The 12,500-nt window shown below is 45.4% G+C and overlaps 10 non-coding genes and 7 pseudogenes across 10 annotated transcripts; all 17 read right to left on the reverse strand.

Moving 5' to 3' along the window:
- Positions 1 to 5,506: 5,506 nt before the first annotated feature.
- Positions 5,507 to 5,625, reverse strand: LOC114918755 (5S ribosomal RNA). Its single transcript, XR_003807290.2, has one exon. It is a non-coding gene; the product is annotated as a 5S ribosomal RNA (ribosomal RNA).
- Positions 5,626 to 5,768: 143 nt separating this feature from the next.
- Positions 5,769 to 5,887, reverse strand: LOC114919823 (5S ribosomal RNA). Its single transcript, XR_003808193.2, has one exon. It is a non-coding gene; the product is annotated as a 5S ribosomal RNA (ribosomal RNA).
- Positions 5,888 to 6,048: 161 nt separating this feature from the next.
- On the reverse strand, positions 6,049 to 6,157 carry LOC114919229 (5S ribosomal RNA; annotated as a pseudogene).
- Positions 6,158 to 6,302: 145 nt separating this feature from the next.
- On the reverse strand, positions 6,303 to 6,421 carry LOC114919231 (5S ribosomal RNA). The gene has a single exon (XR_003807699.2). It is a non-coding gene; the product is annotated as a 5S ribosomal RNA (ribosomal RNA).
- Positions 6,422 to 6,564: 143 nt separating this feature from the next.
- LOC114919230 (5S ribosomal RNA) lies at positions 6,565 to 6,673 on the reverse strand (annotated as a pseudogene).
- A 161-nt stretch (positions 6,674 to 6,834) lies between these two features.
- LOC136178228 (5S ribosomal RNA) lies at positions 6,835 to 6,943 on the reverse strand (annotated as a pseudogene).
- A 161-nt stretch (positions 6,944 to 7,104) lies between these two features.
- Positions 7,105 to 7,223, reverse strand: LOC114918743 (5S ribosomal RNA). Its single transcript, XR_003807278.2, has one exon. It is a non-coding gene; the product is annotated as a 5S ribosomal RNA (ribosomal RNA).
- A 161-nt stretch (positions 7,224 to 7,384) lies between these two features.
- On the reverse strand, positions 7,385 to 7,503 carry LOC136178286 (5S ribosomal RNA). The gene has a single exon (XR_010665674.1). It is a non-coding gene; the product is annotated as a 5S ribosomal RNA (ribosomal RNA).
- Positions 7,504 to 7,646: 143 nt separating this feature from the next.
- LOC114917543 (5S ribosomal RNA) lies at positions 7,647 to 7,765 on the reverse strand. Its single transcript, XR_003806243.2, has one exon. It is a non-coding gene; the product is annotated as a 5S ribosomal RNA (ribosomal RNA).
- A 161-nt stretch (positions 7,766 to 7,926) lies between these two features.
- Positions 7,927 to 8,045, reverse strand: LOC136178205 (5S ribosomal RNA). Its single transcript, XR_010665601.1, has one exon. It is a non-coding gene; the product is annotated as a 5S ribosomal RNA (ribosomal RNA).
- A 145-nt stretch (positions 8,046 to 8,190) lies between these two features.
- LOC114917561 (5S ribosomal RNA) lies at positions 8,191 to 8,299 on the reverse strand (annotated as a pseudogene).
- A 145-nt stretch (positions 8,300 to 8,444) lies between these two features.
- Positions 8,445 to 8,563, reverse strand: LOC114917538 (5S ribosomal RNA). Its single transcript, XR_003806238.2, has one exon. It is a non-coding gene; the product is annotated as a 5S ribosomal RNA (ribosomal RNA).
- Positions 8,564 to 8,706: 143 nt separating this feature from the next.
- LOC136178235 (5S ribosomal RNA) lies at positions 8,707 to 8,815 on the reverse strand (annotated as a pseudogene).
- Positions 8,816 to 8,976: 161 nt separating this feature from the next.
- On the reverse strand, positions 8,977 to 9,085 carry LOC114917549 (5S ribosomal RNA; annotated as a pseudogene).
- A 143-nt stretch (positions 9,086 to 9,228) lies between these two features.
- Positions 9,229 to 9,347, reverse strand: LOC136178345 (5S ribosomal RNA). The gene has a single exon (XR_010665754.1). It is a non-coding gene; the product is annotated as a 5S ribosomal RNA (ribosomal RNA).
- Positions 9,348 to 9,508: 161 nt separating this feature from the next.
- LOC136178240 (5S ribosomal RNA) lies at positions 9,509 to 9,617 on the reverse strand (annotated as a pseudogene).
- Positions 9,618 to 9,778: 161 nt separating this feature from the next.
- LOC136178408 (5S ribosomal RNA) lies at positions 9,779 to 9,897 on the reverse strand. The gene has a single exon (XR_010665847.1). It is a non-coding gene; the product is annotated as a 5S ribosomal RNA (ribosomal RNA).
- Between the last annotated feature and the right edge of the window lie 2,603 nt (positions 9,898 to 12,500).

The following is a 12,500-nucleotide window of genomic DNA, read 5'->3' on the forward strand; positions in this document are numbered from 1 at the left end:
AGGCTAAAATCATATTCATAACGTTGTGGTTTTTTTGTTTCGTTCCCACCCCCAACAGCACCGACAATTCCCACCCCCTTTCATTCCAACACTCATTCTCACTACATTTCCCCAACATTTCCCTTATTTTTCCCCAAAACACGCCCAATTCCCCACATGTCACAAACAAATGCACCAAATCCTCATCCACACTTTCACATACACAACACTTTCTTTCATACCTCTCCTTGTGGATTTGATGCAGGACGATGCAGGTGAAGATCCTCCTGTGCCTCAGTTTGAAATCTAAGTCAAATATTGCATGCGGTGTGTGCGGTATGTTAATGTTTTTCCATATCATGTTGCTTGTTATGTCTGGGTATGTGTCTGTCCATTTAACTTCAGATGTGGGTTTCTGTATTCTATGTGTGATTGCGCATCTATACCAAATTTTTGTGGTGACATCAGTAATGTTGTGCTTCTTCTCCCCTAGGCACAGGGAGATCCCCACCGCATCGTCCCGCATCGCTCCCTCCTTCTCCTTGATTAGTTTTTCCCATTCGCTCGACAAAGACAATTTTACATTTTCAAACACTCTCTCAATCACATCCTTTCTGCACACATACCCCTTGTTTTTTAACCCCACCAACACCATTTGTACATCAAACTCCCCCTCATCGTTCACTAAATCCCCTATTCTAATGTATCCCGCTTTCTCCATTGCCTCGCACTTGATTGCCCTCTCCCCATTTTTAAAATACGGGCTTGAGAGGAAGGGCAGCCGCAGCACTGACCCTCTCGTTCCGCATTCCGGTACAGTCCAGGCTGAAACCTGATACCACGCATTGAGTACTTCCTGGAAAAACCGTGGCAAGTGTTTAAATGCGTCCGGGTTATTTATCTGGTGCAGGTTGTCCTCGTTGTGGAGTCCAAAACTGCACAGATGTTGTTTGAAATGATTTTTCCAACCTACGCTCCGGCTCTGGTCCTTAAATTTGCCTATCAATTTGGCTCTTAGTGCTACTTTTTTTGTCAGTAAGTCAATCAAAGCTAACCCACCCTGATCTTTAGCCCCTATTATTGTTTTGTGAGCTATACTCGCTGCTTTGTTTCTCCAAATAAAGTCCCTAATGATCTTTGAGATCTCCGCGAAGGCCCAGTCCGGGAGCGCGCAAGTACTCAGCGCATGATTCACTTTGGACAACACGAGAGCATTTGTTACGGCTACCCTTCCTCTCAGCAATAGGCCCCTTGCCCTCCACAAATTCAAAGTTTTCTTAATTTTACCCACCACCTCTTTCCATGTTTCGTCATCACATTCATTCTCGTTTTTCCCCACACTCACTCCCAGCACTTTTCTTCTCTCCCCCACCGTTTTAAATCCCCACCTATTAGCGTAATTTGATTCCCTTCCCAGTAGCATAATTTCAGACTTATTTTCGTTTACTTTTGCCCCCGATGCCCTTTCATAGGTTTGCACGTGTTTCAGTATTAGTTCTATATCCTCCTCTCTTTTCACCATTATATTCACGTCATCCGCATATTGGATTATTTTAACATTTTCCTCCCCTATTCCTTCAATGCTCCCGTCTTCCGATATCAGCGCTGCCAGCGGCTCTGCCACCAAGCTATACAGCAGCGCTGACATCGGACACCCCTGTCTTACTGATCTTGTGATCTTAAATGCATCAGTTAAAGCCCCGTTACATTTTATCTTACTTTCCGCCCCTTTGTACAACACATTTATCCACTCTCGCATTCTCTCCCCGAACCCAAACCTCTCCAAAACCCTCCCCATGAACCCATGATCCACTCTGTCAAATGCCTTACTTAAATCAATCCCTAACCATATCCCCCCCTCCCTTTCCATGTCCCTGACCGTCTGTTTTATTGAAATGATTGAGTCTGCTATGTCCCTGTTTGGTATGCTGTATGATTGTGTTTGCTCTATGATAGTTCCTATTACTTCCCTGATTCTATTGGCTATTGTTTTTGCTATGATTTTGTAATCTGTGTTTAGTAAACTGATTGGTCTGTAGTTGTCCAGATTTTTATTGTCCCCCTTGTTTTTGTAGAAAATAGTAACCACCCCCTCCCCCAAGCTTTTCGGTATGCATTTGACTCTCTCAATATATTTACTTAGTTTGCCTAGTATGGGTACTAGCTGTTCTTTGAAAGCTAAATAAAATTCAGCAGTTAGGCCATCGCTACCAGGACTTTTGTTTCTGTTTAAACCCTCTAGAGCGCTTTTGATTTCTCCGTCCGTAAACTCACTTTCACACCATATTTTATCCTCGTCGCTAAGTTCCTTCTTTAAGGCACCCACAGCTCTGTCCGCGCTCGCACCATCACACTCCTGTCTCGTGAACAGGCTTTCATAGTAGCCTTTGACCGTTTTTAATATTTCAGTTTTATCCGTCACCCTTTCCCCTGCTGCGTTCACTAATTCGTTTATTTCTGTTTTTATTTGCTTTTGTTTCTCCAGACCCAGGAAAAAGGCTGTGCTCCTTTCCCCTTCATACAAATATTGTATTTTGCTCCTAATCGCTGCGCCCCTACATTTTTTTAGTTCGAACGCTTTTAACTGCTCTTTTAAGTGTATGTATTTTTCTGCGCAAGCATTATCTGCACTGTCGAGCAATGTTATTTCCTCACTTAGTTGTTTTCTTAGATTCTCTTCCATTTGATTTTCTCTCCACTTTTTCTCCTTACTATAGTTAATGCACTTTTTTTTGATTCTGACTTTTACCCCATCCCACCACACATTCATATCTTCATTCTCCCCCCACTCATATCCCACATCATTCAAGAATTTTTTCATGCTTTTCACAAACGCATCATCTTCTAGCAGACTTCCGTTAAAGCACCATATCCCTCCTTTACGTGAATCAGTTTCTTTTCCAAATGTGATTGTCATTCCTGCGTGATCGCTCCACGTATTGGTTTTATACTCAGCGCTTTTTACCCACTTCACCACCTCACATGTCACCAGGGAGAGGTCTATTCTTGATTGTTTCAGTCTGTTTAGCACGATTTGCCTTCTAGAGTAAGCCCTTTCCCATGGGTGCAGCAATCTCCATATGTCTAAGCACTGCTTGGTTATTATTAGGTCTTTCAGTGCCCCTCTGCTTACGTCCCCCTTGAACACATTATTTTTTGATACGTCTGTTGGCGTCATTGCCACATTGAAGTCGCCGATTATCACGCAGTTTCCTTCCCACCATTTGCTTATTTCTATAAAAAACGTTTTCCTTTCTTTTTCTCCGTTCGGCGCATATATATTTATAATTCTTAAATTTTTTGTTTCGTACATACAGTCTATAACTATAACTCTCCCCTCTTTATCCCCGTACACCAAATTAGCCCCTGTTACCCGATCCGTTTTGATTAGAACCGCCACTCCTCTCGCCCTTGGCGTACCATTGGAGCTAAAGATTTGGCCCACAAAGTCTTTTTTAATGTCTTCTACCAGGGAATCATCCCACCTGGTCTCCTGCACACACAGGATGTCATTTTGCCAGGAAAGCATGGATTGTCTCTTTTCCTTGCTTCGTAGTCCATTGGCGTTGATAGAAAATAAAATTAAGGCCATTATCAAAAAGGAAAAAAAAGAAAAACAAACGGATTTACCAGGGTTATTTCCAGCCATTATTTGTCTTTACTTTTTAATTTTTTAGCCAACTTCTTTCGTTGCCCCAAACTCAGTCTTTTTTGCGCGCTTGCCAGTTCACTAACATCCATTTCGCTGTCCGTTTCGTTTGGACTGGCGCTTTTAGTCAGGTTGTTTGCCCTGATTTTACTCCCTCCCGCCTGCCCCGGCACCCTCTCAGGCACCTCCCTCCCCTTTGTGCTCATGCTTACCCCTGGTTCTCCGTCCGTTCTGTCTCCCTTTTTCGCTTTCTTGCTCGTTTTCCGCTGCTTCTGTTGTCCCCCTCCTCCAGCCTGCTCCGGCGTCTCCAACTCGTTCTCTGCCACCTGCTCTCCTCCGCTCTCTCCGCTCTGCTCCATTTCTCCTCCGCTGCCCTCCTCCTCTCCGGTCTCCTCCTCGCTTTCTCCAGTCACCTCCTCCTCTCCTTCTGCCGCGTCCTTGTACACCTCCTCCGCCGCCTCATTCCTGCTCTCCTTTTCATTTTCACACTCGCAGTCATTTTCTCTTTTTCCACAGTTTTTACATTTTGCCAGGTTCGCGCTGCACTCACGTGCAAAGTGTCCCTGCACCCCACATTTGTGGCACATGAACTCCGGGCACTCTCGCAGGATGTGTCCCGGCTGGATACACATCCTGCACACTTTTTGCTGTCTGTCATGAATGACTCTGAAGAATTCGCTCCCCATCACTGTATTGAATTTTGTGGAGTACGGTAGCGACTGTACCTGGTCGTTGAACCGGACCCGGACAAACCTTGTTCCGTCGGCTATTGTTGTCCCTGGCCACATTCTTCTTTTAATCGGAGATGTGGGGTTCACTCCCCAGCCCGTCAGCTTCCACACGATTTCTTCATCCGTGATGTAGGCCGGCAGGTTCAGAAAGGACACCACCAGCTCGTCATTGTTTAGTTCTCTGGCTACAACTCTTGTCTCTCCAATTTTGAAGCCGTCCAGCAGCCTTTCTTTTCCCTTGATGTTGCTCACTGTTACTTCCAGTTTTTCCGGCCCGACGGTTCTGCACGCCAGCAGGCCCCCGCAGATCATTTTTAAATTGTTAATCACCTGCTGTAGAGGCACTTTTTCCCCCACCATTTCAATGTTTAGTGTCAGTTTTTTTTCGTAGGCCACTTTTGCCTCTCTTGTCTCAGCTCCCTCTGCACCTCTCACACTCTGCACACCAATCAGTCCTTGATTGTCCGCAGCTGGGGCAATCAGCTCACTGCTCCTCTCTCTTCCTCTCTCTCCGTTGTCCATACCATTCCTAGTTTCGTTTGCCATGTTTATCAGTCCTTTTTGTCCGTCGTCCTTTTCGTTGTCGTTTAATCCGTTCCGTTGTTTCAATGCCGTGTTTGTCTGTCCTTTTTCTTGTCCATTATCCATTTCTTTTTCCTTTTCTCCGGTCCGTTGTCCTGTCATCTTTGTAATCCGTCCGTGTGTGCTTGCTAGCGGCCCGCTAGCAAACATTTAAGAAATCAAAGGTCTTCCCAAAAAAAGGGGTAAACAGGTAAGAAAAAAGCAAAAAAGAAAAGCAATCCCCCTCACAGTCCGTGACTGCTGGGGGACGATCACTCAAGATCTGAGGACTTTAAACAAAACAAGGCATATATAACAAAAATGAAAAATAAGGACTCCTGCTCTCTCTGGCACGTCTGCTCTCTCCGGGCTCCACTCTGTCTCTGCCGTAAACGGGGCGTGTTCAGGGTGGTATGGCCGTAAGCCATTATTGTGTGCAGAAAGGGGCCTTTTAAAGATCTCATGCCCTCGGCCATAATGTGGGGGAGCAAATGCTCCCCCACATTATTGATTCTGGCTGAATTTTTGGACATGTGAATATGTCTCTATATGATGAAAGAAAAGCATATGATGAAAAAAATGAAAAAGCTTACAGCACCTGGTATTCCCAGGCGGTCTCCCATCCAAGTACTAACCAGGCCCGACCCTGCTTAGCTTCCGAGATCGGACGAGATCGGGCGTGTTCAGGGTGGTATGGCCGTAAGCCATTATTGTGTGCAGAAAGGGGCCTTTTAAAGATCTCATGCCCTCGGCCATAATGTGGGGGAGCAAATGCTCCCCCACATTATTGATTCAGGGTGAATTTTTGGACATGTGAATATGTCTCTATATGATGAAAAAAATGAAAAAGCTTACAGCACCTGGTATTCCCAGGCGGTCTCCCATCCAAGTACTAACCAGGCCCGACCCTGCTTAGCTTCCGAGATCGGACGAGATCGGGCGTGTTCAGGGTGGTATGGCCGTAAGCCATTATTGTGTGCAGAAAGGGGCCTTTTAAAGATCTCATGCCCTCGGCCATAATGTGGGGGAGCAAATGCTCCCCCACATTATTGATTCTGGCTGAATTTTTGGACATGTGAATATGTCTCTATATGATGAAAGAAAAGCATATGATGAAAAAAATGAAAAAGCTTACAGCACCTGGTATTCCCAGGCGGTCTCCCATCCAAGTACTAACCAGGCCCGACCCTGCTTAGCTTCTGAGATCGGGCGTGTTCAGGGTGGAATGGCCGTAAGCCATTATTGTGTGCAGAAAGGGGCCTTTTAAAGATCTCATGCCCTCGGCCATAATGTGGGGACATTATTGATTCTGGCTGAATTTTTGGACATGTGAATATGTCTCTATATGATGAAAGAAAAGCATATGATGAAAAAAATGAAAAAGCTTACAGCACCTGGTATTCCCAGGCGGTCTCCCATCCAAGTACTAACTAGGCCCGACCCTGCTTAGCTTCCGAGATCGGACGAGATCGGGCGTGTTCAGGGTGGTATGGCCGTAAGCCATTATTGTGTGCAGAAAGGGGCCTTTTAAAGATCTCATGCCCTCGGCCATAATGTGGGGGAGAAAATGCTCCCCCACATTATTGATTCTGGCTGAATTTTTGGACATGTGAATATGTCTCTATATGATGAAAAAAATGAAAAAGCTTACAGCACCTGGTATTCCCAGGCGGTCTCCCATCCAAGTACTAACCAGGCCCGACCCTGCTTAGCTTCCGAGATCGGGCGTGTTCAGGGTGGTATGGCCGTAAGCCATTATTGTGTGCAGAAAGGGGCCTTTTAAAGATCTCATGCCCTCGGCCATAATGTGGGGGAGCAAATGCTCCCCCACATTATTGATTCTGGCTGAATTTTTGGACATGTGAATATGTCTCTATATGATGAAAGAAAAGCATATGATGAAAAAAATGAAAAAACTTACAGCACCTGGTATTCCCAGGCGGTCTCCCATCCAAGTACTAACCAGGCCCGACCCTGCTTAGCTTCCGAGATCGGGCGTGTTCAGGGTGGTATGGCCGTAAGCCATTATGTTGTGCAGAAAGGGGCCTTTTAAAGATCTCATGCCCTCGGCCATAATGTGGGGGAGCAAATGCTCCCCCACATTATTGATTCTGGCTGAATTTTTGGACATGTGAATATGTCTCTATATGATGAAAGAAAAGCATATGATGAAAAAAATGAAAAAGCTTACAGCACCTGGTATTCCCAGGCGGTCTCCCATCCAAGTACTAACCAGGCCCGACCCTGCTTAGCTTCCGAGATCGGACGAGATCGGGCGTGTTCAGGGTGGTATGGCCGTTAGCCATTATTGTGTGCAAAAAGGGGCCTTTTAAAGATCTCATGCCCTCGGCCATAATGTGGGGGAGCAAATGGTCCCCCACATTATTGATTCTGGCTGAATTTTTGGACATGTGAATATGTCTCTATATGATGAAAGAAAAGCATATGATGAAAAAAATGAAAAAGCTTACAGCACCTGGTATTCCCAGGCGGTCTCCCATCCAAGTACTAACCAGGCCCGACCCTGCTTAGCTTCCGAGATCGGACGAGATCGGGCGTGTTCAGGGTGGTATGGCCGTAAGCCATTATTGTGTGCAGAAAGGGGCCTTTTAAAGATCTCATGCCCTCGGCCATAATGTGGGGGAGCAAATGCTCCCCCACATTATTGATTCTGGCTGAATTTTTGGACATGTGAATATGTCTCTATATGATGAAAAAAATGAAAAAGCTTACAGCACCTGGTATTCCCAGGCGGTCTCCCATCCAAGTACTAACCAGGCCCGACCCTGCTTAGCTTCCGAGATCTGACGAGATCGGGCGTGTTCAGGGTGTTATGGCCGTAAGCCATTATTGTGTGCAGAAAGGGGCCTTTTAAAGATCTCATGCCCTCGGCCATAATGTGGGGGAGCAAATGCTCCCCCACATTATTGATTCTGGCAGAATTTTTGGACATGTGAATATGTCTCTATATGATGAAAGAAAAGCATATGATGAAAAAAATGAAAAAGCTTACAGTACCTGGTATTCCCAGGCGGTCTCCCATCCAAGTACTAACCAGGCCCGACCCTGCTTAGCTTCCGAGATCGGACAAGATCGGGCGTGTTCAGGGTGGTATGGCCGTAAGCCGTTATTGTGTGCAGAAAGGGGCCTTTTAAAGATCTCATGCCCTCGGCCATAATGTGGGGACATTATTGATTCTGGCTGAATTTTTGGACATGTGAATATGTCTCTATATGATGAAAGAAAAGCATATGATGAAAAAAATGAAAAAGCTTACAGCACCTGGTATTCCCAGGCGGTCTCCCATCCAAGTACTAACCAGGCCCGACCCTGCTTAGCTTCTGAGATCGGGCGTGTTCAGGGTGGAATGGCCGTAAGCCATTATTGTGTGCAGAAAGGGGCCTTTTAAAGATCTCATGCCCTCGGCCATAATGTGGGGACATTATTGATTCTGGCTGAATTTTTGGACATGTGAATATGTCTCTATATGATGAAAGAAAAGCATATGATGAAAAAAATGAAAAAGCTTACAGCACCTGGTATTCCCAGGCGGTCTCCCATCCAAGTACTAACTAGGCCCGACCCTGCTTAGCTTCCGAGATCGGACGAGATCGGGCGTGTTCAGGGTGGTATGGCCGTAAGCCATTATTGTGTGCAGAAAGGGGCCTTTTAAAGATCTCATGCCCTCGGCCATAATGTGGGGGAGAAAATGCTCCCCCACATTATTGATTCTGGCTGAATTTTTGGACATGTGAATATGTGTCTATATGATGAAAAAAATGAAAAAGCTTACAGCACCTGGTATTCCCAGGCGGTCTCCCATCCAAGTACTAACCAGGCCCGACCCTGCTTAGCTTCCGAGATCGGACGTGTTCAGGGTGGTATGGCCGTAAGCCATTATTGTGTGCAGAAAGGGGCCTTTTAAAGATCTCATGCCCTCGGCCATAATGTGGGGGAGCAAATGCTCCCCCACATTATTGATTCTGGCTGAATTTTTGGACATGTGAATATGTCTCTATATAATGAAAGAAAAGCATATGATGAAAAAAATGAAAAAACTTACAGCACCTGGTATTCCCAGGCGGTCTCCCATCCAAGTACTAACCAGGCCCGACCCTGCTTAGCTTCCGAGATCGGGCGTGTTCAGGGTGGTATGGCCGTAAGCCATTATTGTGTGCAGAAAGGGGCCTTTTAAAGATCTCATGCCCTCGGCCATAATGTGGGGGAGCAAATGCTCCCCCACATTATTGATTCTGGCTGAATTTTTGGACATGTGAATATGTCTCTATATGATGAAAAAAATGAAAAAGCTTACAGCACCTGGTATTCCCAGGCGGTCTCCCATCCAAGTACTAACCAGGCCCGACCCTGCTTAGCTTCCGAGATCTGACGAGATCGGGCGTGTTCAGGGTGGTATGGCCGTAAGCCATTATGTTGTGCAGAAAGGGGCCTTTTAAAGATCTCATGCCCTCGGCCATAATGTGGGGGAGCAAATGCTCCCCCACATTATTGATTCTGGCTGAATTTTTGGACATGTGAATATGTCTCTATATGATGAAAGAAAAGCATATGATGGAAAAAATGAAAAAGCTTACAGCACCTGGTATTCCCAGGCGGTCTCCCATCCAAGTACTAACCAGGCCCGACCCTGCTTAGCTTCTGAGATCGGGCGTGTTCAGGGTGGTATGGCCGTAAGCCATTATTGTGTGCAGAAAGGGGCCTTTTAAAGATCTCATGCCCTCGGCCATGATGTGGGGGAGCAAATGCTCCCCCACATTATTGATTCTGGCTGAATTTTTGGACATGTGAATATGTCTCTATATGATGAAAGAAAAGCATATGATGAAAAAAATGAAAAAGCTTACAGCACCTGGTATTCCCAGGCGGTCTCCCATCCAAGTACTAACCAGGCCCGACCCTGCTTAGCTTCCGAGATTGGACGAGATCGGGCGTGTTCAGGGTGGTATGGCCGTAAGCCATTATTGTGTGCAGAAAGGGGCCTTTTAAAGATCTCATGCCCTCGGCCATAATGTGGGGGAGCAAATGCTCCCCCACATTATTGATTCTGGCTGAATTTTTGGACATGTGAATATGTCTCTATATGATGAAAGAAAAGCATATGATGAAAAAAATGAAAAAGCTTACAGCACCTGGTATTCCCAGGCGGTCTCCCATCCAAGTACTAACCAGGCCCGACCCTGCTTAGCTTCCGAGATCGGACGAGATCGGGCGTGTTTTTTTTTATCTTTTATTATCAAAAGTACAAAAACATTTATATTATTTACACATCATTTACAAGAAATACAATACCAAAACATACACCATATAAATCAAACCTCCCCTCAGAGGCAAGCGCTTGCCAAAGAAAACAAAATAAAGCAAACAAAATCAAAACCTCCCCTGATTCCAAAACACTTAAAAACTCTCTTGAGTTCTTCCCTCAAAGTAAACAACCCCCGAAAACAAACCCCAAAGCAAACAAAATCCCCTTGAGAGCTCTCAACCTCCCCTGCAAACCAAAAAGCCCTCAAATCAAACCACCCATTTTTCCCCATGACCAACGAAAAACCGTAACAGAAACAAAATAAATTATACGTCCCACACAATCCCCTCTTCATTTACCCCACACACTTTCGCCCCTTCCACAAACATTCTCACAAACTCACTCTCATTCGCAACGTGCAACAATTTTAGGTGTGCTCTCCATTCATTCGAAAACATTCTCCACACATTCATTCTCTTGTTTTCATACAATGCAAAATTCCTTCTGTTAAAAACCGCTTTGCGTGCAAAGGCTAAAATCATATTCATAACGTTGTGGTTTTTTTGTTTCGTTCCCACCCCCAACAGCACCGACAATTCCCACCCCCTTTCATTCCAACACTCATTCTCACTACATTTCCCCAACATTTCCCTTATTTTTCCCCAAAACACGCCCAATTCCCCACATGTCACAAACAAATGCACCAAATCCTCATCCACACTTTCACATACACAACACTTTCTTTCATACCTCTCCTTGTGGATTTGATGCAGGACGATGCAGGTGAAGATCCTCCTGTGCCTCAGTTTGAAATCTAAGTCAAATATTGCATGCGGTGTGTGCGGTATGTTAATGTTTTTCCATATCATGTTGCTTGTTATGTCTGGGTATGTGTCTGTCCATTTAACTTCAGATGTGGGTTTCTGTATTCTATGTGTGATTGCGCATCTATACCAAATTTTTGTGGTGACATCAGTAATGTTGTGCTTCTTCTCCCCTAGGCACAGGGAGATCCCCACCGCATCGTCCCGCATCGCTCCCTCCTTCTCCTTGATTAGTTTTTCCCATTCGCTCGACAAAGACAATTTTACATTTTCAAACACTCTCTCAATCACATCCTTTCTGCACACATACCCCTTGTTTTTTAACCCCACCAACACCATTTGTACATCAAACTCCCCCTCATCGTTCACTAAATCCCCTATTCTAATGCATCCCGCTTTCTCCATTGCCTCGCACTTGATTGCCCTCTCCCCATTTTTAAAATACGGGCTTGAGAGGAAGGGCAGCCGCAGCACTGACCCTCTCGTTCCGCATTCCGGTACAGTCCAGGCTGAAACCTGATACCACGCATTGAGTACTTCCTGGAAAAACCGTGGCAAGTGTTTAAATGCGTCCGGGTTATTTATCTGGTGCAGGTTGTCCTCGTTGTGGAGTCCAAAACTGCACAGATGTTGTTTGAAATGATTTTTCCAACCTACGCTCCGGCTCTGGTCCTTAAATTTGCCTATCAATTTGGCTCTTAGTGCTACTTTTTTTGTCAGTAAGTCAATCAAAGCTAACCCACCCTGATCTTTAGCCCCTATTATTGTTTTGTGAGCTATACTCGCTGCTTTGTTTCTCCAAATAAAGTCCCTAATGATCTTTGAGATCTCCGCGAAGGCCCAGTCCGGGAGCACGCAAGTACTCAGCGCATGATTCACTTTGGACAACACGAGAGCATTTGTTACGGCTACCCTTCCTCTCAGCAATAGGCCCCTTGCCCTCCACAAATTCAAAGTTTTCTTAATTTTACCCACCACCTCTTTCCATGTTTCGTCATCACATTCATTCTCGTTTTTCCCCACACTCACTCCCAGCACTTTTCTTCTCTCCCCCACCGTTTTAAATCCCCACCTATTAGCGTAATTTGATTCCCTTCCCAGTAGCATAATTTCAGACTTATTTTCGTTTACTTTTGCCCCCGATGCCCTTTCATAGGTTTGCACGTGTTTCAGTATTAGTTCTATATCCTCCTCTCTTTTCACCATTATATTCACGTCATCCGCATATTGGATTATTTTAACATTTTCCTCCCCTATTCCTTCAATGCTCCCGTCTTCCGATATCAGCGCTGCCAGCGGCTCTGCCACCAAGCTATACAGCAGCGCTGACATCGGACACCCCTGTCTTACTGATCTTGTGATCTTAAATGCATCAGTTAAAGCCCCGTTACATTTTATCTTACTTTCCGCCCCTTTGTACAACACATTTATCCACTCTCGCATTCTCTCCCCGAACCCAAACTTCTCCAAAACCCTCCCCATGAACCCATGAT

The sequence above is a fragment of the Labrus bergylta genome, chromosome 24, assembly GCF_963930695.1.
Source record: "Labrus bergylta chromosome 24, fLabBer1.1, whole genome shotgun sequence".
Classification (NCBI taxonomy): Eukaryota; Metazoa; Chordata; class Actinopteri; order Labriformes; family Labridae; genus Labrus; species Labrus bergylta.